Genomic DNA, 23,278 nt, shown 5'->3' with positions numbered 1-23,278 from the left:
AGCATAGTACAGTTTATAGACTAGATTTCTTACAGTTGAATGATGTGTTGATATCATTTTGATATCATGGAAGGTGCTTTTGCAAATAGGTCCTGAAATACAGGCTAATGAATGCCCTTGTAGTTCTGTGTATTTGCGCACTGGACAGGTATCCATATTTTGCAGCACTTTCATTTTGATTTTGTCTTTACCTTTCACATACTGATTGAGGAAATGGCGTAAAGATTTGAAAGATTTGTTGGGAATGTTACACATTGACGTGCACAGCGATTTGTATACTGGACATTCTGGTTCAGTCAAATGGAGAGGTAATTCTGAGTTTTTTGGGTATATTTTTGTAAGCAGTGTTTCTTGTTCCATGATAGTATTATTCATTTTTTCATCACCTCGTCCACTGCTATGGATGGCAATGTTGTTTGTTTGGTTTTGTTTGTATGCTTCTTCATTAAAATATGGTTCTGTGGTTGTGGTGTGACTTCATTCACCTCCACATATATTTAAGAAGTTATTTTTGTTGACATTGCATTTATTGAGAAGTTTTTTGTAGTTTAGTACTTAGTTCTGTTTGTGATTTCATCCTGTTTAAAACTAAAATAAATAACTTCCTTTTGAGAAGGATTGCACCCTCTACGTGAGCTTCTAGAATTGATTTTCTATGGTAGGATTTAAGGGTTGTGCATGATTTCCCTCCTGTTTTTATAAGATTCTGAAGGACTCTGGCGGAAAATGTTTGCTAAATTTGGTATGGTTACTTGCCACTAGATCAAGATTTATTGGAGCAGTGTTAGCAGTAGTGATAGCTGAATTCTTGTTAATCACTTTCTGTTTCGTTTTACATTTTGATAGAGGAGGCAAAGTTTCTGTATTAGAAGCTTCTTTTGTTTCGCTAAATGACTGCATTAGCTGTTTTGTTTGAACGTTTTGTACAAACTCTGGTAGAGATGGATGCTTATTTTGGACACTTTTATTTTCATTTGCTCTATTTTTGCGTTTGTATTTGTATTTGTATTTATTTTATTTATAAAGCGCAGCCAGGCCCAGGTGCATACGGGCGCATAAGTTAGATCTGGTTACAGTTGCAATTGAAGGCAGTCAATAAGGGTTACGTTACATTGTAGTTACAGGTGGGTACAAACTTAGTCATGCAAATGCATATATACATAGTCTAGTATAAGTACATTAATTACAAAAGTGTGCCAGTGACAGTCGATCATGCTGGGATCAGGCGGTTAGGGTGTCAAAGAGTCCATGTTGTGAAGCCAACACTTCGTGTTATGTTTAAATGGGTTAAATGAAGGTTCTGCACGCAAAGGTGCAGGTATTGTGTTCCATAATTTAGAGGCTTGTACAGGGAAGTTGCTTTCTACGGACTTGCTTTTTGGTAGGCATTCTTTGGGGTCTGTTGAGAAAAAAGAAGGTATTTGTTGATCTGTTTTGCAATGTATGTGTGCTGTGTGCATGCGTGTATGAGTTTGATGGGAAAGATGTATGTGGTGGTGTGTAAATGTGCATTGGGCAGTTACAATGAGTTGGGAAGGCTATGCTTCTGTTTGTATGTTACTACACGGTGGTTCAGATGAGAGTAAAACGTGAGCTAGTGATGAGGGGAAGCATTAATAGTAAACGTAATAGTATAAAATTAAAACAGTTCTTTGTTTGTAGTACTAACATTCTAAGGGTTGAGTATGTAATTTGTGTTCTAAAAAATGGGGATTTGTGTGCCATTCTGCCTGCTAATCTCTGTTTAATAAATGGGGATTTTTGGGCAGAATGGTTCAGAAATCGATGTTTTTTTTGGTGCACAAATTACATGAATGAACCACACAGTGTCTTTGAGGATATAAAGGTAGTATTGTACTTACTTTTTTGTGTGGAATGAGCAGGTTTCTTCGGATATGTTGTTTGCAGTTTAGATGCTGCTGATTTTCAGGAGAGTGGTCTTCACTGCAATTGTACAAGGAAGAAGTTAGCATATTTGTGTGTTTACAGCACTGATGTTAATGTACACGTTGATTTGTATGTTTTTTTGGTAGTATTCTTGTTTGATATCTGAACATAGTGTATGCATGCATTTCATTTCACTATGTGCAGCCTTTATATGTTATTTACAGTATGTTAGTTCAACATTCTTCGCAAATGAGTAGAATTTTAAGTGCATGACATTCACTTGTTTTTTTTTTTGCAGCTTTGTTGTAGATAGCAGAGAGGTTTGGAAGTGATTGTTCATTATAGTAGATGGGAAAAATTTGAATAATTCATATTATAACTAGACATGTGAATAATCGGGAGCACCTGAGAGGGAGATTTCACCACAGCAATCGGGAACATTTATTTTCTCATACCATTGCATTGGGATTAGCATTAATTTTGGCGGGAGACAGTAAAGAATTGTGACATTTTTCAATGAAAAATTGAGTCTCGCTCGTAAATCGGGAGGGTTGGCATGTATGTATAGGTTATGTGGGAGACAGTAAAAAATAGTTCGATTTTTCAAAGAAAAATCGGGAGTCTTGCACTTAAATTGAGAGTGTTGCCATGTATGTACTGGCTATGCAGATTTAGTGTCATTACTTTGTTTATATGGATTCATATGAGTTGTACATGTACTCTGAATAAAATATGCATACCCGTACTTTGTAATCATGCATGTGGATATGCATGGTGGTGGTAAATGGAGGGAAGGCCCTAAAAGTGTCAGGGCTGTGGGCTGTTTGGACGTGGTACACAAGGGGATTGTCCTGACCACTGTATTTGTGTGGTCTACTTTCTAGTTACTGTAAACCCAAAATGTGTTCTGTCATATAACACACAGTTTAATTTCTTTAGTATGTAGTAGTAATCAACCCATCAATTGATAGTACAGACAAAAGTTTGAAACTAGGTACAGCTTTCCTTTATTTAGCTGTTCATGCATTTTGTAGTCATGCATTTAAAAAGTTTTTTTGAGTAGATTTTTCATATACATAAAAGTTCATTTTACCGAGTGTGGTTTGTTTTTTTTAAAACAAAGAACATTAAACAATCCATTAATGGCAACTGAATAATGAAACACAATTTCATTTGTACAAAGCTAAGTTATATTTGTGCTTTAAAGTTTTTGTGTATATATCCACCACCTTTAGTGACAAGTGATAGCTAAAGATACACAGTACAACCAGATCAAAGAAACAAAGTCACAATTGGTTGTTTTTAGCAAGGCTAGAGGGTGACCTAACACATGGTCGACGTCTGGGTATAAGTCAGGTAGTTGGAAGGGCCAGATAGTGCACACCGGGTTGCTGGTCCTCAGACGTTTCGGCAAGGTGCCTTCATCCAGGGCCTGGAATAGGTCTCCCTTAGGGATAGTAACACTGTGGATCCTGCAATGGGTGGTCCATCAGTGTCAAGAATGGAGTGAGTGTTCCATAATTGTTCAAGAGTTGTTAAGTACAGCAACAGGCTGCTTGTATAGTGTAGCTTGTGAGGAGCTGGTAGTTATGAAGAGCTGGTAGTAGTGGGGATCCCCCCAGTACCGACACTGGAAAGTATTGAAAATGTAAAAATTCCAGTAGAGTGGGAGCTAAAGTATCCCAACAATGGACGCTGTCCTGCTAGATGCCGGCGGTCCGCATCCTCAACGTGGATATGCATGGAGCTGTAAGTAGAAATCTTCGAGACTTGTACAGTAGTTTTTGTAGTAGGTGCTTTCCAACGATATGAAACTTGTATTCAGAGTGATCAACAGTACATTTGAAGTGCGGAACTCTGATGATGGAGTTAGATATAGAGGTCTTGGATGTGATTGGTGGATGGTTGTGTGACTGCTTAGCTGTATCCAATGAGAGAATGGAAACGAGAGTGATGTGGAAAGGGTAGAAGGGCTGGGTAAGAGTTACGTGCCGCGCGGACACCGCGGCTGTCTGCGGGTAGGGCGTGCCACATACGGGTTTTCCAGCAAATCCAGTATGGCAAGGGGTCTGTAGGGATCAGCCAATCAGATGTTGATGTTGTTGATTTGTGTAGAAAAAGAGTGTGTGTAGTGAAGATGGCAGAGGTGGAGAAAGGCAGGGTGTTGGTGCTCGGAGATATGTTTGTCCATGATTTACAGCAATATTCTCAATGCAGGCATGTGGCAAACAATTTCGATGTTAGAGGAGTGGAGGTGGTGTGGAGCGCTGTGACTGACTGCAGTGTAGAGGCAATTCTCGAAGTTTTTTGAGATATGCACAGGATGAACATTCCCCATGTTGTAATTTTGCACTATGGTGCTTTCCATTTGGGCTACGTGAGTTCCCCTACTTTGTTGGCAGATTTGGAACAGTTGATTCAAGCAGTAATCGACACCTTTCCAAAAACTAATGTAATTTTTTTTGGATTACTACCTAGAGCAATATGGGACAACAGTTCTGTTGTTTGTCCTCAGCAAAACATTGCCAGGTGTGCAATCAATCGAGGCATGTGTGCTTTCATGCTAAGAGCTAGTATGTTTTTCTGTAACAACGAAAATATTGTTTCGAGTAATGCTGCTTCATTTGAAGCAGATGGTGTTTCTTTATCTTTTTTTGGGAAATGCTATGTTCTTTTGGAATGTAAGGGTTGCTTTGGAACAGGTTATGTGAAGATTTTAGTTGTAAAATAAGAAGAAAAAAACCACCAAAAAATACAAAATAACAGGTGTCTGTCAGGCATCTGCAAAAAAACAAAGAAAAATGGCTCTTTTCAGAGCCCACCTTAAAGGGGAAATGGGAAACACTATTTAAATGTAGATTCACCACGCTCAGGACATGCCGGTAGTCTGCGGACAGCGCGTATTACATACAGGAATTCTGGGGTAGAGAGGCATGCAAATGAGAATGAGCAGAGCTAGGGAATGGTCAGTAAAGTTTAGTGGATGTGTTGTGTAAGGAGAGATTTAGTGAGGACGTCTTTTTCCTGAGAGAAGAAAATATAGCTATGGCTGTGTGTTTTCGTAAACAGATTATCTAGATTTTGGGAGACTCATGGATACATTGGTTGGAGGTGCATGCAGAACGTGGTGGTGTATCTGCAGATCTTGGATTCACTCATGTGGAAGTGTACTGGCATGGAATGAAGTGGCTGGACTTGGTACCGCTCTTTGCTACTTTACAGACAGAGCATCATCCTGACATAATTATAATTCATTGTGGAGGGAACCGTTTAGGACATGTGTCTGGAATTTCTTTGCAATTTGCAATGAAAGAAGGACTTGAGAAGGTCATGGACATGTTTCCAAATTCCCAAGTAATTTTTTCTTGTATTGCGCAAAGACAAATGTGGCTGCGTTCTTCTTCATTTGGTCCACAAGTGGAGAAAGCGAGGTGCAATGTGAATAAGGCTGTTTGTGCCTTTCTAAGAGATGTTGGCATGTCCTCTTTTCACAATGAAAATATTATGTTTTGTAGCACATTCATTTTTTGCAGAAATGGAGTTTATTTTACATATGCTGGCAATCATATTTTTCTTAGAAATGTACAAAATGCATCGCAACCTTTTTTGGAATTATAGTCATCTATTTTGCATTAGAGGGTGACAAATCCAAGTTTTTATAACACACAAAACACCACCAAAAGGCTCTTTTCAGTGCCACCACTTACACCCAGAGAAAATTGCATTGGATTTGCTAGGGCAGCACCCCAAAATTGTATCTGTCATAAGACTGTCCGCGGACATTTGGAAAATGTGCAAGGACTTGCACTGTTTATTTGATAGTTTTATTTTTAAACTGAGAAAGGCGGCTCTGAAAAGAGCCTTTTTTTTGGATTTTTGTTGTTTTATATTTTTTTGGCTTTTTTACACACAACACACTAGGAGAGGAGGGGAAAGGAGGGTAAGGAAGGGACACCAACCACAGGGATAAGAAAGGGTAGGTGGAGAGAGGAAGATGTAGGGTGGGCCTTATTTAGGTAGGTAGCATGTCTTCTGGTGGTACGTGACCGTAGTCTCAAAATGAAAGCATTTCGAAGACTCTCCCCCCTGCAGAGTACTGCATCACAGTACATACACAATATTGTGACCCTCGAAAGGTAGGGGTCAACAGCATTGCAAATGGCCTGTGAAGCAGCTGGAGGGATGCCCTCTCCCACAGGAGTGTCTCTTGTGGTGAGAGGAGCGGAAACGGAGGATGCTGTGGAGGAACTCAACCTACTACGTTCATCACAAGGCACAAACTTGCGAATGTCCGCACCGTGGAATGTTAGGTGTCGCTTCATGGATGAACCACTCAGCACTAATTTGCACTGGTTACAGGTGACCTTGTCCACACATGCTTTTGGTATGTTACCATAAATAGTAAACAACCGCCACACCCATGACTCCCGGCGAGTGCTGGTAGTAGGGCGTTCCTCCACCTCATTCTCTTCATCCTCTTCATCCTCGTCCTCTACATCCTCATGCGTGTTCCTCTTTGCAGGCCCTTGGGGAGGTGGTGGTGGTGGAGGGTTTGGGGTAGTGCTGAGGCTGATGAAGCAACAGCAGCCATGGATGCCATTAGGGTTGAAGAGGTAATCTCAGCTAGAGCACTAAAGGCAGCAAAATTCAACCTGCAATAGCCAGAAGTACAATGAAGATCAGCTCTGGTGCGTGGCTTTTTATAGGGGTGGAGGGATGCACCTCGAGAACATATCGAACACTCAAAAGCATTCAAAAAGTTACAAAAAATATGTGGAAAGTCAGGGCCATTGTCTGGGACATGTGAAATGGGGATTTTTTACTGTAAAATAATTTGGATTGTCTGAATAAGTTCTTTTAAAATGTTGAGCTTCCGGACAGTGTCCGCAAATTAGGACACATGCTCAGCGTGGGTGCGGTCACATGATGATGTCGGGAACACGTCTGCAAAGGGAACGGGTGTCCGCAAGACAGCAAATGCACAGGGGCAGTCGTGCGCATGCACGACTGGTGTTCTATGGACAATGTTCAGGTCCTGAAACTAATTAAAAGTGCGACACAAGTGAGAAGGACAGTTACAGACAGGAGCGATATTTGCAGGACTTTTGGGTATGGTGTACATGTGCGTAGATGTTCTGCAGACTGTACGGCCAGGTATAGTGTCCTTAGGACACCTCCATTTTGTTTGACTACGGACATCCCGGTCACCACGCCTGTTCTACGGACAGTTCCACCTTGATTGCGAACGGTATGGACAGGTATAGTGTCCTTAGGACACCTGCATTTTGTTAATTTACGGACAACCCGGACACCTGGTGTGTTCTAAGAACAGTTTCATCTTGCTTGCGAATGGTGCGGAGAGGTGTAGTGTCCTTAGGACACTTCCATTTTGTTGATTTATGGACATCCCAGAAAGCTGGTGTGTTCTAAGAACAGTTCCATCTTGGTCATCAATGACATTTGTGATGTCATATTTGATGTCCTGGGTGTTAGTCTTAGCAATGCATGTTGGTGGCGCGAGTTATGGTTGCTTAGCTTACCATAACTGGCGAATTTCAAGGGTTTTTCGGTTTTACTTGGAACCATAACGTCCCTTTAACAACGTTTTTTTACTGAATTTCATAGGTTTTTAGTAGCGCAACTTAACCATAACGTCCCTTTAACAAAGTTTTTTTACTGTATATATATATATATTCAATGAAAAAACTTTGTTAAAGGGACGTTATGGTTAAGTTGCGCTACTAAAAACCTATGAAATTCAGTGAAAAACGTTGTTAAAGGGACGTTATGGTAAAGTTGCGCTACTAAAAACCTATGAAATTCAGTGAAAAAACTTTGTCAAAGGAACGTTATGGTTCCAAGTAAAACCGAAAAACCCTTGAAATTCGCCAGTTATGGTAAGCTAAGCAACCATAACTCGTGCCACCACCGTGCACTGCTAAGACTAACACCCAGGACATCAAAGATGACATCACAAATGTCATTGATGACATCACTGATGACATCACATGTGTATGTACTTTTCATGAAATATGTGTACAAGGGATTCTTATTATAATGTTGCGAAACAAGTGTCAAGGATCATTGCAAAAAATATCATACCCTAATTAGTGCATTGAACGATGCATTGAAATAAATAGAATTCTATTATGGGGTTCTATCTAGTATACTAAGCTACTGATACAGAAACATAACATGGTGTGCAGTGTACAAGATGAAGGTATAATATTCGTAATGTTAATATGTTGAATAATGAAATGATAATTGTTTTCTTAATAGATTTTTGTGTACTGTGAAATATGTAATACGTAGCTAATAAAACATTACTATAGACAAAACACAAAGACACAAGAACACATACCAATATGGGTATATACAGGGAAAGTGAAGTTAGCAAAAAAGCACAAGTAGTAGCAGAAACAATTCATAACTTAACTGATTATTTTCATGCAAATAAATGATTGCTCTGTTTCAAAGCTGCTATTCACCCTATGTATATGTATCACTTGATGTGATTGGACCCACAGGGAAAGTACAGCCATAAAAAAAAAAAACAGAACTATCAGAAAGTGCTCATAAGTCTATTGATTATCTTTATGCACAAAAAGGATTGCTGTCTTTCAAGCTTGTGTCTTCCCGTATGTATATGTTTCATATGATGTGACTGGACTCCAACAGAATTACTGTAAGAACCTACTTGAAGGATACGTCTACAAATAAAAAAAAATGTTTAGTTTCTGACTGTTACTGAAGAAAACCATGTGGCCTAGATATGTCAGCAAAAGAAAATAGAGTGAGCCAGACATGTGATGTCATCAGTGATGTCATCAATGACATTTGTGATGTCATCTTTGATGTCCTGGGTGTTAGTCTTAGCAGTGCACGGTGGTGGCGCGAGTTATGGTTGCTTAGCTTACCATAACTGGCGAATTTCAAGGGTTTTTCGGTTTTACTTGGAACCATAACGTTCCTTTGACAAAGTTTTTTCACTGAATTTCATAGGTTTTTAGTAGCGCAACTTTACCATAACGTCCCTTTAACAAAGTTTTTTCACTGAATTTCATAGGTTTTTAGTAGCGCAACTTAACCATAACGTCCCTTTAACAAAGTTTTTTCATTGAATTTCATAGGTTTTTATTAGTGCAACTTAACCATAACGTCCCTGTAACATTTTTTTTTAACTAAATTTTAAAGGTTTTTATTAGTACAACGTGACCATAACATCCTTTTCAATAGATGAAGACCACTAACATCTTATGTCCTCAAAGTGGGAATGCCGGGTGGTAAAAAAAACAAAAAGATTTTCCTTCCTACGCCGGGACGCCTGCGGCGTCTCGGTGTAGAAAGGAAAATCTTTTACCAAGATGGCCACCATGGAAAGGGAAGGCGGGGTGTATAAAGAACACAACGGCGCATGAGCGGGGTTGGGGGGGCACAGGGGAGACACATGGGCATGAGCGGGGGGTGAGAGGGAACAGGGTACAAACGGGGCATGAGGGGGGGTGGAGGGGAAAAGGAAGGAAACACAGCGCATGAGCGGTGGTGGGGGGAACACGAGAGAGACACGGAGCATGAGCGGGGGGCGGGGGGTAACACGAGGGAAACACGGGGCATGAGCGGGGGTGGGGGGAACACGAGGGAGACACGGGGCATGAGCGGGGGGTGGGGGGCAACAGGAGACAGACACAGGGCATGAGCAGGGGGTGGGGTCAACAGGAGAGAGACACGGGGCATGAGCGGGGGGTGGGGGGAACATGAGGGAGACACGGGGCATGAGCGGGGGGTGGGGGGCAACAGGAGACAGACACGGGGCATGAGCAGGGGGTGGGGGGCAACAGGAGACAGACACGGGGCATGGGTGGGAGCAAGAGGACACAGACACGGGGCATGAGCGGGGGGTGGGGGGAACAGGAGACAGACACGGGGCATGAGTGGGGGGTGGGGGGTACAGAAGACAGACACGGGGCATGAGTAGGGTAGTGGGGGGCAACAGGAGAGAGACACGGGGCATGAGCGGGGGGTGGGGGGGTACAGGAGACAGACACGGGGCATGAGCAGGGGGTGGGGGGCAACAGGAGAGAGACACGGGGCATGAGCGGGGGGTGGGGGGGTACAGGAGACAGACACAGGGCATGAGCGGGGGGTGGGGGGCAAAAGGAGAGAGACACGGGACATGAGCGGGGGGGTGGGGGGGTACAGGAGACAGACACGGGGCATGAGCGGGGGGTGGGGGGCAACAGGAGAGAGACAAGGGACATGAGCGGGTGGGGGGAACAGGAGACAGACACGGGGCATGAGCAGGGGGGGCAACAGGAGACAGACATGGGGCATGAGCAGGGGGGTGGGGGGTACAGGAGACAGACACGAGCATGAGCGGGGGGTGGGGGGGTACAGGAGACAGACACGAGCATGAGCGGGGGGTGGGGGGGTACAGGAGACAGACACGGGGCATGAGCAGGGGGTGGGGGGCACAGGAGAGAGACACGGGGCATGAGCGGGGGTGGGGGGAACAGGAGACAGACATATGGCATGAGCGGGGGGTGGGGGGAACAAAAGAGACAGACACGGGGCATGAGCGGGGGGTGGGGGGCAACAGGAGAGAGACACAGGGCAGGAGCGGGGGGTGGGGGCAACAGGAGACAGACACGGGACATGAGCGGGGGATGAAGGCAACAGGAGACAGACATGGGGCATGAGCAGGGGGTGGGGGGGAGCAGGAGACAGACACAGAGCAGGAGCGGGGGGTGGGGAGAACAGGAGACAGACACGGGGCATGAGAGGGGGGTGGGGGGCAACAGGAGAAAGACACGGGGCATGAGCGGGAGTGTGGGGGGCAACAGGAGACAGACACGGGCATGAGGGTGGAGTGGGGGGAACAGGAGACAGACACAGAGCATGAGCGGGGGGTGGGGAGAACAGGAGACAGACACGGGGCATGAGAGGGGGGTGGGGGGCAACAGGAGACAGACACAGGGCATGAGCGGGGGGTGGCGGGCAACAGGAGAGAGACACGGGACATGAGCGGGTGGGGGGAACCGGAGACAGACACGGGGCATGAGCAGGGGGGGCAACAGGAGACAGACGCGGGGCATGAGCGGGCGGTAGGGGGTACAGGAGACAGGCACGGGCATGAGCGGGGGGCGGGGGGAACAGGGGACAGACACGGGGCAGGAGCGGGGGGTGGAGGGCAACAGGAGACAGACACAGGGCATGAGCGGGGGGTGGGGGCAACAGGAGACAGACACGGGGCATGAGCGGGGGGTGAGGGGCAACAGGAGACAACACGGTGCATGAGCGGGGGGTGGGGGGCAACAGGAGACAGACATGGGGCATGAGCGGGGGTTGGGGGGCAGCAGGAGACAGACACGGGGCATGAGCGGGGGGTGAGGGGCAACAGGAGACAGACACGGGGCATGAGCGGGGGGTGGGGGGCAGCAGGAGACAGACACGGGGCATGAGCGGGGGGTGGGGGGCAGCAGGAGACCGACACGGGGCATGAACGGTGGGCGGGAGGGAGAGAGACACAAGGGGCAAGAGCGGGGGTGGGCGGGAGGGGGGAAGACACAAGGGGCAACAGCGGGGGTGGGCGGGAGGGGGAAGATACAAGTGGCAACAGCGGGGGTGGGCAAGACACAAGGGGCAACAGCGGGGGTGGGCAAGACACAGGGGGCAACATCGGGGGTGGGCAAGACATGAGGGGCCAAGAGCGGGGGTGGGCAAGACACAGGGGGCCAAGAGCGGGGGTGGGCAAGACACAGGGGGCCAAGAGCGGGGGTGGGCAAGACACAGGGGGCCAAGAGCGGGGGTGGGCGGGAGGGGGCCAATAGCGGGGGTGGGCGGGAGGGGGAAAGACACACGGGGCCAAGAGCGGGGGTGGGCGGGAGGGGGAAAGACATACGGGGCCAAGAGCGGGGGTGGGCGGGAGGGGGAAAGACACACAGGGCCAAGAGGGGGGTGGGCGGGAGGGGGAAAGACACACGGGGCCAAGAGCGGGGGTGGGCGGGAGGGGGAAAGACACACGGGGCCAAGAGCGGGGGTGGGCGGGAGGGGGAAAGACACACAGGGCCAAGAGCGGGGGTGGGCGGGAGGGGGAAAGACACGCGGGGGTGGGTGGGAGGGGGAAAGACACACGGGGCAAGAGCGGGGGTGGGGGGAACAACAGAGACAGACACGGGGCATGAGCAGGGGGTAGGGGGCAACAGGAGACAGACACGGGGCATGAGCGGGGGGTGGGGGGCAACAGGAGACAGACACGGGGCATGAGCGGGGGGTGGGGGGCAACAGGAGACAGACACGGAGCATGAGCGGGGGGTGGGGGGGAACAGGAGACAGACACGGAGCATGAGCGGGGGGTGGGGAGAACAGGAGACAGACACGGGGCATGAGCGGGGGGTGGGGGGCAACAAGAGACAGACACAGGGCATGAGCGGGGGTGGGAGGAACAGGAGACAGACACGGGGCATGAGCGGGGGGTGGGGAGAACAGGAGACAGACACGGGCATGAGCGAGGGGGTGGGGGGCAACAGGAGACAGACACGGGGCATGAGCAGGAGTGTGGGGGGCAACAGGAGACAGACACGGGCATGAGCGCGGAGTGGGGGTACAGGAGACAGACACGGGGCATGGGTGGGAGCAAGAGGAGACAGACATGGGGCATGAGCAGGGGGTGGGGGGAACAGGAGACAGACACGGGGCATGAGCGGGGGGTGGGGGGTACAGAAGACAGACACGGGGCATGAGCGGGGTAGTGGGGGGCAACAGGAGAGAGACATGGGGCATGAGCGGGGGGTGGGAGGGGGTACAGGAGACAGACACGGGGCATGAGCAGGGGGTGGGGGGCAACAGAAGAGAGACACGGGGCATGAGCAGGGGGTGGGGGGGTACAGGAGACAGACACGGGGCATGAGCGGGGGGTGGGGGCAACAGGAGAGAGACACGGGACATGAGCGGGTGGGGGGAACAGGAGACAGACACGGGGCATGAGAAGGGGGGGCAACAGGAGACAGACACGGGGCATGAGCGGGGGGTGGGGGGGTACAGGAGACAGACACGAGCATGAGAGGGGGGTACAGGAGACAGACACGGGGCATGAGCAGGGGGTGGGGGGCAACAGGAGAGAGACACGGGGCATGAGCAGGGGGTGGGGGGGAACAAAAGAGACAGACACGGGGCATGAGCAGGGGGTGGGGGCAACAGGAGAGAGACACGGGGCAGGAGAGGGGGGTGGGGGGCAACAGGAGACAGACACGGGGCATGAGCGGGGGGTGAGGGCAACAGGAGACAGACACGGGGCATGAGCGGGGGGTGGGGAGAATAGGAGACAGACACGGGGCATGAGAGGGGGGTGGGGGGCAACAGGAGACAGACACGGGGCATGAGCGGGCGGTGGGGGGCAACAGGAGAGAGACACGGGGCGTGAGCGGGGGGTGGGGGGAACAACAGAGAGACACGGGGCAGGAGCGGGGGGTGGAGGGCAACAGGAGACAGACACGGGGCATGAGCGGGCGGTGGGGGGTACAGGAGACAGACACGGGGCATGAGCAGGGGGTGTGGGGAACAACAGAGAGACACGGGGCAGGAGCGGGGGGTGGGGGGCAACAGGAGAAAGACACGGGGCAGGAGCGGGGGGTGGGGGGAACAACAGAGAAACACGGGGCAGGAGCGGGGGGTGGAGGGCAACAGGAGACAGACACGGGGCGTGAGCGGGGGGTGGGGGGCAACAGGAGACAGACACGGGGCATGAGCGGGCGGTGGGGGGCAACAGGAGAGAGACACGGGGCATGAGCAGGGGGTGGGGCGAACAACAGAGAGACACGGGACAGGAGCGGGTGGGGGGAACAGGAGACAGACACGGGGCATGAGCAGGGGGGGCAACAGGAGACAGACATGGGGCATGAGCGGGGGGGTGGGGGGGTACAGGAGACAGACACGAGCATGAGCGGGGGGTGGGGGGGTACAGGAGACAGACACGAGCATGAGCGGGGGGTGGGGGGGTACAGGAGACAGACACGGGGCATGAGCAGGGGGTGGGGGGCACAGGAGAGAGACACGGGGCATGAGCGGGGGGTGGGGGGAACAGGAGACAGACATAGGGCATGAGCGGGGGGTGGGGGGAACAAAAGAGACAGACACGGGGCATGAGCGGGGGGTGGGGGGCAACAGGAGAGAGACACAGGGCAGGAGCGGGGGGTGGGGGCAACAGGAGACAGACACGGGACATGAGCGGGGGATGAAGGCAACAGGAGACAGACACGGGGCATGAGCAGGGGGTGGGGGGGAGCAGGAGACAGACACAGAGCAGGAGCGGGGGGTGGGGAGAACAGGAGACAGACACGGGGCATGAGAGGGGGGTGGGGGGCAACAGGAGAAAGACACGGGGCATGAGCGGGAGTGTGGGGGGCAACAGGAGACAGACAAGGGCATGAGCGCGGAGTGGGGGGAACAGGAGACAGACACAGAGCATGAGCGGGGGGTGGGGAGAACAGGAGACAGACACGGGGCATGAGAGGGGGGTGGGGGGCAACAGGAGACAGACACAGGGCATGAGCGGGGGGGGCGGGCAACAGGAGAGAGACACGGGACATGAGCGGGTGGGGGGAACCGGAGACAGACACGGGGCATGAGCAGGGGGGGCAACAGGAGACAGACGCGGGGCATGAGCGGGCGGTAGGGGGTACAGGAGACAGACACGGGCATGAGCGGGGGGCGGGGGGAACAGGGGACAGACACGGGGCAGGAGCGGGGGGTGGAGGGCAACAGGAGACAGACACAGGGCATGAGCGGGGGGTGGGGGGCAACAGGAGACAGACACGGGGCATGAGCGGGGGGTGAGGGGCAACAGGAGACAGACACTGTGCATGAGCGGGGGGTGGGGGGCAACAGGAGACAGACATGGGGCATGAGCGGGGGTTGGGGGGCAGCAGGAGACAGACACGGGGCATGAGCGGGGGGTGAGGGGCAACAGGAGACAGACACGGGGCATGAGCGGGGGGTGGGGGGCAGCAGGAGACAGACACGGGGCATGAGCGGGGGGTGGGGGGCAGCAGGAGACCGACACGGGGCATGAACGGTGGGCGGGAGGGAGAGAGACACAAGGGGCAAGAGCGGGGGTGGGCGGGAGGGGGGAAGACACAAGGGGCAACAGCGGGGGTGGGCGGGAGGGGGAAGATACAAGTGGCAACAGCGGGGGTGGGCAAGACACAAGGGGCAACAGCGGGGGTGGGCAAGACACAGGGGGCCAAGAGCGGGGGTGGGCAAGACACAGGGGGCCAAGAGCGGGGGTGGGCGGGAGGGGGCCAATAGCGGGGGTGGGCGGGAGGGGGAAAGACACACGGGGCCAAGAGCGGGGGTGGGCGGGAGGGGGAAAGACATACGGGGCCAAGAGCGGGGGTGGTCGGGAGGGGGAAAGACACACGGGGCCAAGAGCGGGGGTGGGCGGGAGGGGGAAAGACACACGGGGCCAAGAGCGGGGGTGGGCGGGAGGGGGAAAGACACGCGGGGGTGGGTGGGAGGGGGAAAGACAAACGGGGCAAGAGCAGGGGTGGGGGGAACAACAGAGACAGACACGGGGCATGAGCAGGGGGTGGGGGGCAACAGGAGACAGACACGGGGCATGAGCGGGGGGTGGGGGGCAACAGGAGACAGACACGGGGCATGAGCGGGGGGTGGGGGGCAACAGGAGACAGACACGGAGCATGAGCGGGGGGTGGGGGGGAACAGGAGACAGACACGGAGCATGAGCGGGGGGTGGGGAGAACAGGAGACAGACACGGGGCATGAGCGGGGGGTGGGGGGCAACAAGAGACAGACACAGGGCATGAGCGGGGGTGGGAGGAACAGGAGACAGACACGGGGCATGAGCGGGGGGTGGGGAGAACAGGAGACAGACACGGGCATGAGCGAGGGGGTGGGGGGCAACAGGAGACAGACACGGGGCATGAGCAGGAGTGTGGGGGGCAACAGGAGACAGACACGGGCATGAGCGCGGAGTGGGGGTACAGGAGACAGACACGGGGCATGGGTGGGAGCAAGAGGAGACAGACATGGGGCATGAGCGGGGGGTGGGGGGAACAGGAGACAGACACGGGGCATGAGCGGGGGGTGGGGGGTACAGAAGACAGACACGGGGCATGAGCGGGGTAGTGGGGGGCAACAGGAGAGAGACATGGGGCATGAGCGGGGGGTGGGAGGGGGTACAGGAGACAGACACGGGGCATGAGCAGGGGGTGGGGGGCAACAGAAGAGAGACACGGGGCATGAGCAGGGGGTGGGGGGGTACAGGAGACAGACACGGGGCATGAGCGGGGGGTGGGGGCAACAGGAGAGAGACACGGGACATGAGCGGGTGGGGGAACAGGAGACAGACACGGGGCATGAGAAGGGGGGGCAACAGGAGACAGACATGGGGCATGAGCGGGGGGTGGGGGGGTACAGGAGACAGACACGAGCATGAGAGGGGGGTACAGGAGACAGACACGGGGCATGAGCAGGGGGTGGGGGGCAACAGGAGAGAGACACGGGGCATGAGCAGGGGGTGGGGGGAACAAAAGAGACAGACACGGGGCATGAGCAGGGGGTGGGGGGCAACAGGAGAGAGACACGGGGCAGGAGAGGGGGGTGGGGGGCAACAGGAGACAGACACGGGGCATGAGCGGGGGGTGAGGGCAACAGGAGACAGACACGGGGCATGAGCGGGGGGTGGGGAGAATAGGAGACAGACACGGGGCATGAGAGGGGGGTGGGGGGCAACAGGAGACAGACACGGGGCATGAGCGGGCGGTGGGGGGCAACAGGAGAGAGACACGGGGCGTGAGCGGGGGGTGGGGGGAACAACAGAGAGACACGGGGCAGGAGCGGGGGGTGGAGGGCAACAGGAGACAGACACGGGGCATGAGCGGGCGGTGGGGGGTACAGGAGACAGACACGGGGCATGAGCAGGGGGTGCGGGGAACAACAGAGAGACACGGGGCAGGAGCGGGGGGTGGGGGGCAACAGGAGAAAGACACGGGGCAGGAGCGGGGGGTGGGGGGAACAACAGAGAAACACGGGGCAGGAGCGGGGGGTGGAGGGCAACAGGAGACAGACACGGGGCATGAGCGGGGGGTGGGGGGCAACAGGAGACAGACACGGGGCATGAGCGGGCGGTGGGGGGCAACAGGAGAGAGACACAGGGCATGAGCAGGGGGTGGGGGGAACAACAGAGAGACACGGGACAGGAGCGGGGGGTGGGGGGCAACAGGAGACAGACACGGGGCATGAGCGGGGGTGGGCGGGAGGGGGAAAGAGACACGGGGCAAGAGCGGGGGGTGGGCGGGAGGGGGAAAGAGACACGGGGCAAGAGCGGGGGTGGGCGGGAGGGGGAAAGACACACGGGGCAAGAGCGGGGGGTGGGCGGGAGGGGGAAAGACACACGGGGCAAGAGCGGGGGGTGGGCGGGAGGGGGAAAGACACACGGGGCAAGAGCGGGGGTGGGCGGGAGGGGGAAAGACACACGGGGCAAGAGCGGGGGTGGGCGGGAGGGGGAAAGATACACGGGGCAAGAGTGGGGGTGGGCGGGAGGGGGAAAGACACACGGGGCAATAGCGGGGGGTGGGCGGGAGGGGGAAAGACACACGGGGCAAGAGCGGGGGTGGGCGGGAGGGGGAAAGGCACACGCGGCAAGAGCGGGGGTGGGCGGGAGGGGGAAAGACACACGGGGCAAGAGCGGGGTGGGTGGGAGGGGGAAAGACACACGGGGCAAGAGCGGGGGTGGGCGGGAGGGGGAAAGATACACGGGGCAAGAGCGGGGGTGGGCGGGAGGGGGAAAGACACACGGGGCAAGAGCGGGGGTGGGCGGGAGGGGGAAGACACACAGGGCAAGAGCGGGTGTGGGCGGGAGGGGGAAGACACACGGGGCAAGAGCGGGGATGGCCGGGAGGGGGAAGACACACGGGGCAAGAGCGGGGGTGGGCAGGAGGGGGAAGACAGGAAGACACACGGGGCAAGAGCGGGGGTGGGCGGGAGGGGGAAGACACACGGGGCAAGAGCGGGGGTGGGCGGGAGGGGGAAGACACACGGGGCAAGAGCGGGGGTGGGCGGGAGGGCGAAGACACATGGGGCAATAGCGGGGGTGGGCGGGAGGCTGAAAGACACATGGGGCAAGAGCGGGGGTGGGCAGGAGGGGGAAAGACACACGGGGCAAGAGTGGGGGTGGGCGGGAGGGGGAAAGACACACGGGGCAAGAGCGGGGGTGGGCGGGAGGGGGAAAGACACACGGGGCAAGAGCTGGACAAGAGCGGGAAAGACACACGGGGCAAGAGCGGGACAAGAGCGGGAAAGACACACGGGGCAAGAGCGGGAAAGACACACGGGGCAAGAGCGGGAAAGACACACGGGGCAAGAGTGGGGGTGGGCCAAGAGCGGGGGTGGGCGGGAGGGGGAAAGACACACGGGGCAAGAGCGGGGGTGGGCGGGAGGGGGAAAGACACACGGGGCAAGAGCGGGGGTGGGCAGGAGGGAGGGAGACACACGGGGCAAGAGCGGGGGTGGGGGGGAGGGAGACAGACACACAAGGCATGAGCGGGGGGTGGGCGGGAGGGGGAGACACACACAAGGCATGAGAAGGGGTGGGCAGGAGGGGGAGAGACACACGGGGCATGAGCGGGGGGTGGGCGGGTGGGGGAGAGACACACGGACATGAGCGGGGGGTGGGCGGTGGGTGGTGAGAGACATACGGACATGAGCGGGGGTGGGCGGCGGGTGGGGAGAGACATACGGACATGAGCGGGCGGCGGGTGGGGAGAGACAACACGGACATGAGCGGGCGGCGGGTGGGGAGAGACAACACGGACATGAGCGGGCGGCGGGTGGGGAGAGACAACACGGACATGAGCAGGCGGCGGGTGGGGAGAGACAACACGGACATGAGCGGGGCATGAGCGGGGGTGGGCGTAAGGGAGAAAGACACACGGGGCAAGAGGTGGGAGGAACAGGAGACAGACACGGGCATGAGCGGGGGTGGGGGCCTTACTGTGCAGGCGGGATACAAAGCCACTCATGCGAGGAACAAAGATGGCGGGCGTCTCTGAAGCCAGACGCACTGTACGCTTCCACGCATCCAATGAGAGAGCACGTCAGATGTCCGCGGACATCACGCAAGCTGCTGGCCCAATCACCGTCCTGTCCGCGGAGTGAACAGGGAAGTGTGTCCGCGAAGCGAACACAGATATCACTAATTTTTTTCACTTACATTTTTGTCATTTTCTTAAAAACTACTGGACGGATTTACACCAAATAAAGCAAAGCACGCTTTCGGGACCAAGCCGCCGCTCCTGCCGCTAATTTGGTGTAAATCCGTCCAGCGGTTTGGGCTGTAGGCGTGAGCAAAGTTTTTTCCCATTATGTCTATGGGAAAAAAAAAGTTTTGGGACCCCCCCTATAACTTTGCCCCTCCTGGACGAATCCTCACCAAACTTTGCAAGAAAAATCCAGAGTGACCTAACTACTTTTTTTGCAAAGTTTGGTGAGGATCCGTCCAGGGAGAGCGAAGTTATAAGCCACCCAAAAAGTGCTCTTCCTATGGAAACAGCAACTTAACCATAACTACATGGCCACTACGGTGGCCATGTCATATATATATATATATATATATATATATATATATATATATTTCCAAAAAGAAGAAGTTATCGCACTTCTTCCAGAGTGAGACGGCACTCGTCAAGTTACAGCCATATGCCAATTCGTAAAATTCCTTCAGGTCAGCCCATCACACAACAACATATGTATTTCTCATATCCAGTTTTATTTAGGCATCGGTAGAAACAGATTTGCCTCGTACAATGCGTTTCGCAACGGTCCCGTTGCTTGATCACGTACAAAAGAACAGACATACATCCAGCCATTAAATACAGGTACAAAAGTAAAAAAACTCTATGGTTCTACTGAGTTTCTTTGTCCTTTTTCACTTTCCACCATAGTTGAATTCTATGTTTTCCTTTGTTCAAAGCATTCAGCCATTTTGTAATGACTTTTATATTCTCTACACCTTTAGTTTAAAACATCATTAGTGTGTATCTTATAATAATGTAGTCGTTTGTGTATTCCATATGTTTTCAGGAATGAGTATATCAGAGAAACTACTTTACTAATTTAAAAAAAAGGGATATATAAAGTGCATAGTGCATAGAAAAATATATATAGTAGTTTCACAGTGAAGAAAATTCTTATTATAATTTTCCTTTTTTGATTTTACAAAAATATTTACTCACAAACAACTTTTATGCACTCCCATGATTGGATAAAAAGGTGGAGAGTAGGGTTAAACCAGTAAGAACCTTGATGTTGTCATCGTGGGTAGAAGCTAAAGTGCATAGTGCATTATTACATAAAATACATAGCTGCCACATTATTAATGCTTCTTCCACACATAATTTATTACTCACAAACAACTCTTGTGCACTCCTATAATTCGATAAAAAGGTGGAGAATAAGGTTAAACCAATAAGAACCTAAATGTTGTCAATGTGTATCGAAGCTAAAGTGCATAGTGCTTTATTTCTTAAAATACATAGCTGCCGCATTATTAATGCTTCTTTCACACATTAATGGTCAAAGCTTGAAAAGGGGAAAACATTTAAGGTAGTAGATTTCATCATATTTGCATTTACATGAACACTCTATACTTTGGTGGATAAAAAATCACATATAAACTAATAAAACAAGTAAAAAGACTTTCTTAGGATTTGTTCAATTATTCCCTTCTTTCTTGGAACCCAGCATCCAAGTCATTCCAATTTTTTAGCGATTAGCAAAATATTTCCCAAATCTATGAAATTTACAGTATTTAAACACTCTATGTGCCGAGGAAAGTATACAACTCTTCATCTAAGTTATGTCCTTTAGGCTTTCTGGTTGCTAGATCTAATATGAACCTGGTTTCCATCTGGCGGAGTTCTAATTCTCGATTGCTCCCTCGTGGGTTCTCTTTCACTTGGTGTATTCCAAAAAACTTGAAACAATCCAGTTTACTTTGATGGACATCTCTAAAGTGAACTGCCATTGGATAGGAGGCATCAATATTCTTTATGGCTCACATATGTTGCAGAATCCTTAATTTCAATTTACCTATGGTACTTCCCACGTACCAAAGGTCACATGAACAAGACAGTACATATACAACAAACTCTGTATTACATGTGATCATTGATTTTACTTCTACAATGTTGGCCAATACAGGATGCACAAAATTGTTCTTGTTTAAAGCATGTTGGCACGCTTTACACTTAGTGCATTTATGGAAACCTGTATTCTTGCTCCCTATCCATGAAGCGATGCCAAGCGTTTCTATTTTGGGGGGCAAAAAACTACTCACAAGAAGATCTTTGATGGAAGTTGATTTTCTGAAGGTTATATTTGCTCGTTCAGCAAGGTATGGTTGTAGTGCCTCATCGGATTTTAAAACATGCCAATGTTTGCGAAGTATATTTCTTATTGTCTTGGCTTTGGTACCGTACGTAAGAATAAGCCTTATCTCATCTGTTTCCGTTGCTTCTTCAGATGTTTGATTAGTTAATAATAGGGCAGTTCGGTATAAATTGCGTGCTTTGGAGTAAGCTCTTTCAATAACTGCTTTCGGGTATCTCTGATTAGTAAAATTGTTGGCAGTGATTTTGCACTCTCTATCAAAGCACCCAAGTTCACTGCAATTACGCCGAATTCTAACAAATTCTCCATACGGTATGCTCCATTTTAATGCAGTTGGATGATTACTGCTAGCAAATAGAGGCATGTCAGAACTAGTGGGTTTCCGATGAAGCTCTGTGCTGATTTCTTTCTGGTTTGTTTTTACCAATACATCAAGGAAAATTAGTGACTCACGGCTGTGTGTCTCTGTGAATTTTAAATTTAAGTTGTTGGTATTCAAAACTTCTACAAAGTCGAGCCACTCTTTTTCTTTGCCATTCCAGAGAATAAATAGATCATCTATGAACCGTAGCCAAAGAACTATTTGATTGGTGTACTGGCTGTTAGCCTCTGTCCATACTGTAAACGTCTCCCACCAACCCATTGTTAAGTTTGCGTACGACGGAGCAAAGCTTGTGCCCATCGCGGTGCCTCTCAACTGATTATAATAAACATTATCGAATAGAAAAATGTTGTTACATAAGCATACATCAATCATTTCCAAAATCATTTTGCCGTGTGTACGGTAGTTTAAAGATCTACTGTCTAAAAAAAATGTGCATGCTCTCTTCCCATCCTGATGTTCAATGGAGGTATAAAGAGATACCACATCTAGTGTTGCAAACATAAAGTCTTTTTCCCAGGCTACTCCTTCAATCCTACTCAAAAAATCTTTTGTGTCCCGTAAATAGGATGGTAAAGTAAAGACTAAAGGTAGCAGCGTTTGGTCCACATATTTCGACATGTTTACAAGGGAGGCTCCATTCAAGGTAACAATAGGTCTACCTGGGGGACGAGATGGATGTTTATGGACCTTCGGTAAAAATTAATTGTTGGTATGGTGGAGAACTTATTGTGCAGGTATTTGTGATCGTCATCATTCAGGATGTCAAGATCTGTCCATTGTTTCAAGAAGTCTTCCACTTTCTTCTTTACTGCCTCCATCGGATTCTCATTTAGCTTTTCATAACAAGTGACATCAGACAATTGCCTTTCTGCTTCTTTTATGTAATCCTTTCTGTTTTGGATGACTATATTGCTGCCTTTATCAGATGCTTTTATAACTACATCATTTAACTCTTGCAAATCTTTAAGAGTCTTCCTTTCTTTTGTTGAAAAATTCGATTTGATTTTTTGATTCTGTAATCTGCTTTCTTTAGGTCGTGTATGACAAGATCCTGAAAGGCTTCAATTTTCCGTCCTGGTTGGAACATTGGGTTAAACCTAGATTTCGCCTTCAGTTTGCTTTTTAAAGGCCAATCGGTGTCAATGTTTAACATTTCAGGAGTGACAGCGACGGACCCTTCAGCTTGTTCCCCGATTAATTCCAGTTCAGCTAAGTCAATTAGCGTGTCTAGATCTTCTATTGCTACCTTAGTTCGACCCGATAAGCCAGTGCTTTGTTTTTCTTTTGGTGGATTCAAAATAAAGAATTTTTTCAATCGAATCCTTCGCATATATTTATAAAAGTCAATTCTTGTTTCCATGTAGTCATACCCAGCAGTGGGGCAAAAATTAAATCCATATTGCAGTACTTTGATTTGTTCTGGATTAAGGACATGATCTGAAAGGTTAATGATGCTATTATCAATTTTTTTCAAATTTGTTGCGTCTTTTTGGTCCCAGAGCGTGTTCTTGAATTCTGATCTGACTCTGAGCTGCTTATTCCTCTGTCCCCTCCTTGTTTTCTTCTTCCTCCTGATCCCTGTTGTTTGCCACGACCCTTTCC

The sequence above is a fragment of the Ambystoma mexicanum genome, chromosome 5p, assembly GCF_040938575.1.
Source record: "Ambystoma mexicanum isolate Mex_15411 chromosome 5p, UKY_AmexF1_1, whole genome shotgun sequence".
In the NCBI taxonomy this organism is placed as follows: domain Eukaryota; kingdom Metazoa; phylum Chordata; class Amphibia; order Caudata; family Ambystomatidae; genus Ambystoma; species Ambystoma mexicanum.
The sequence above is the reverse complement of the archived record's forward strand: the minus strand, read 5'-3'. Positions refer to the sequence as shown.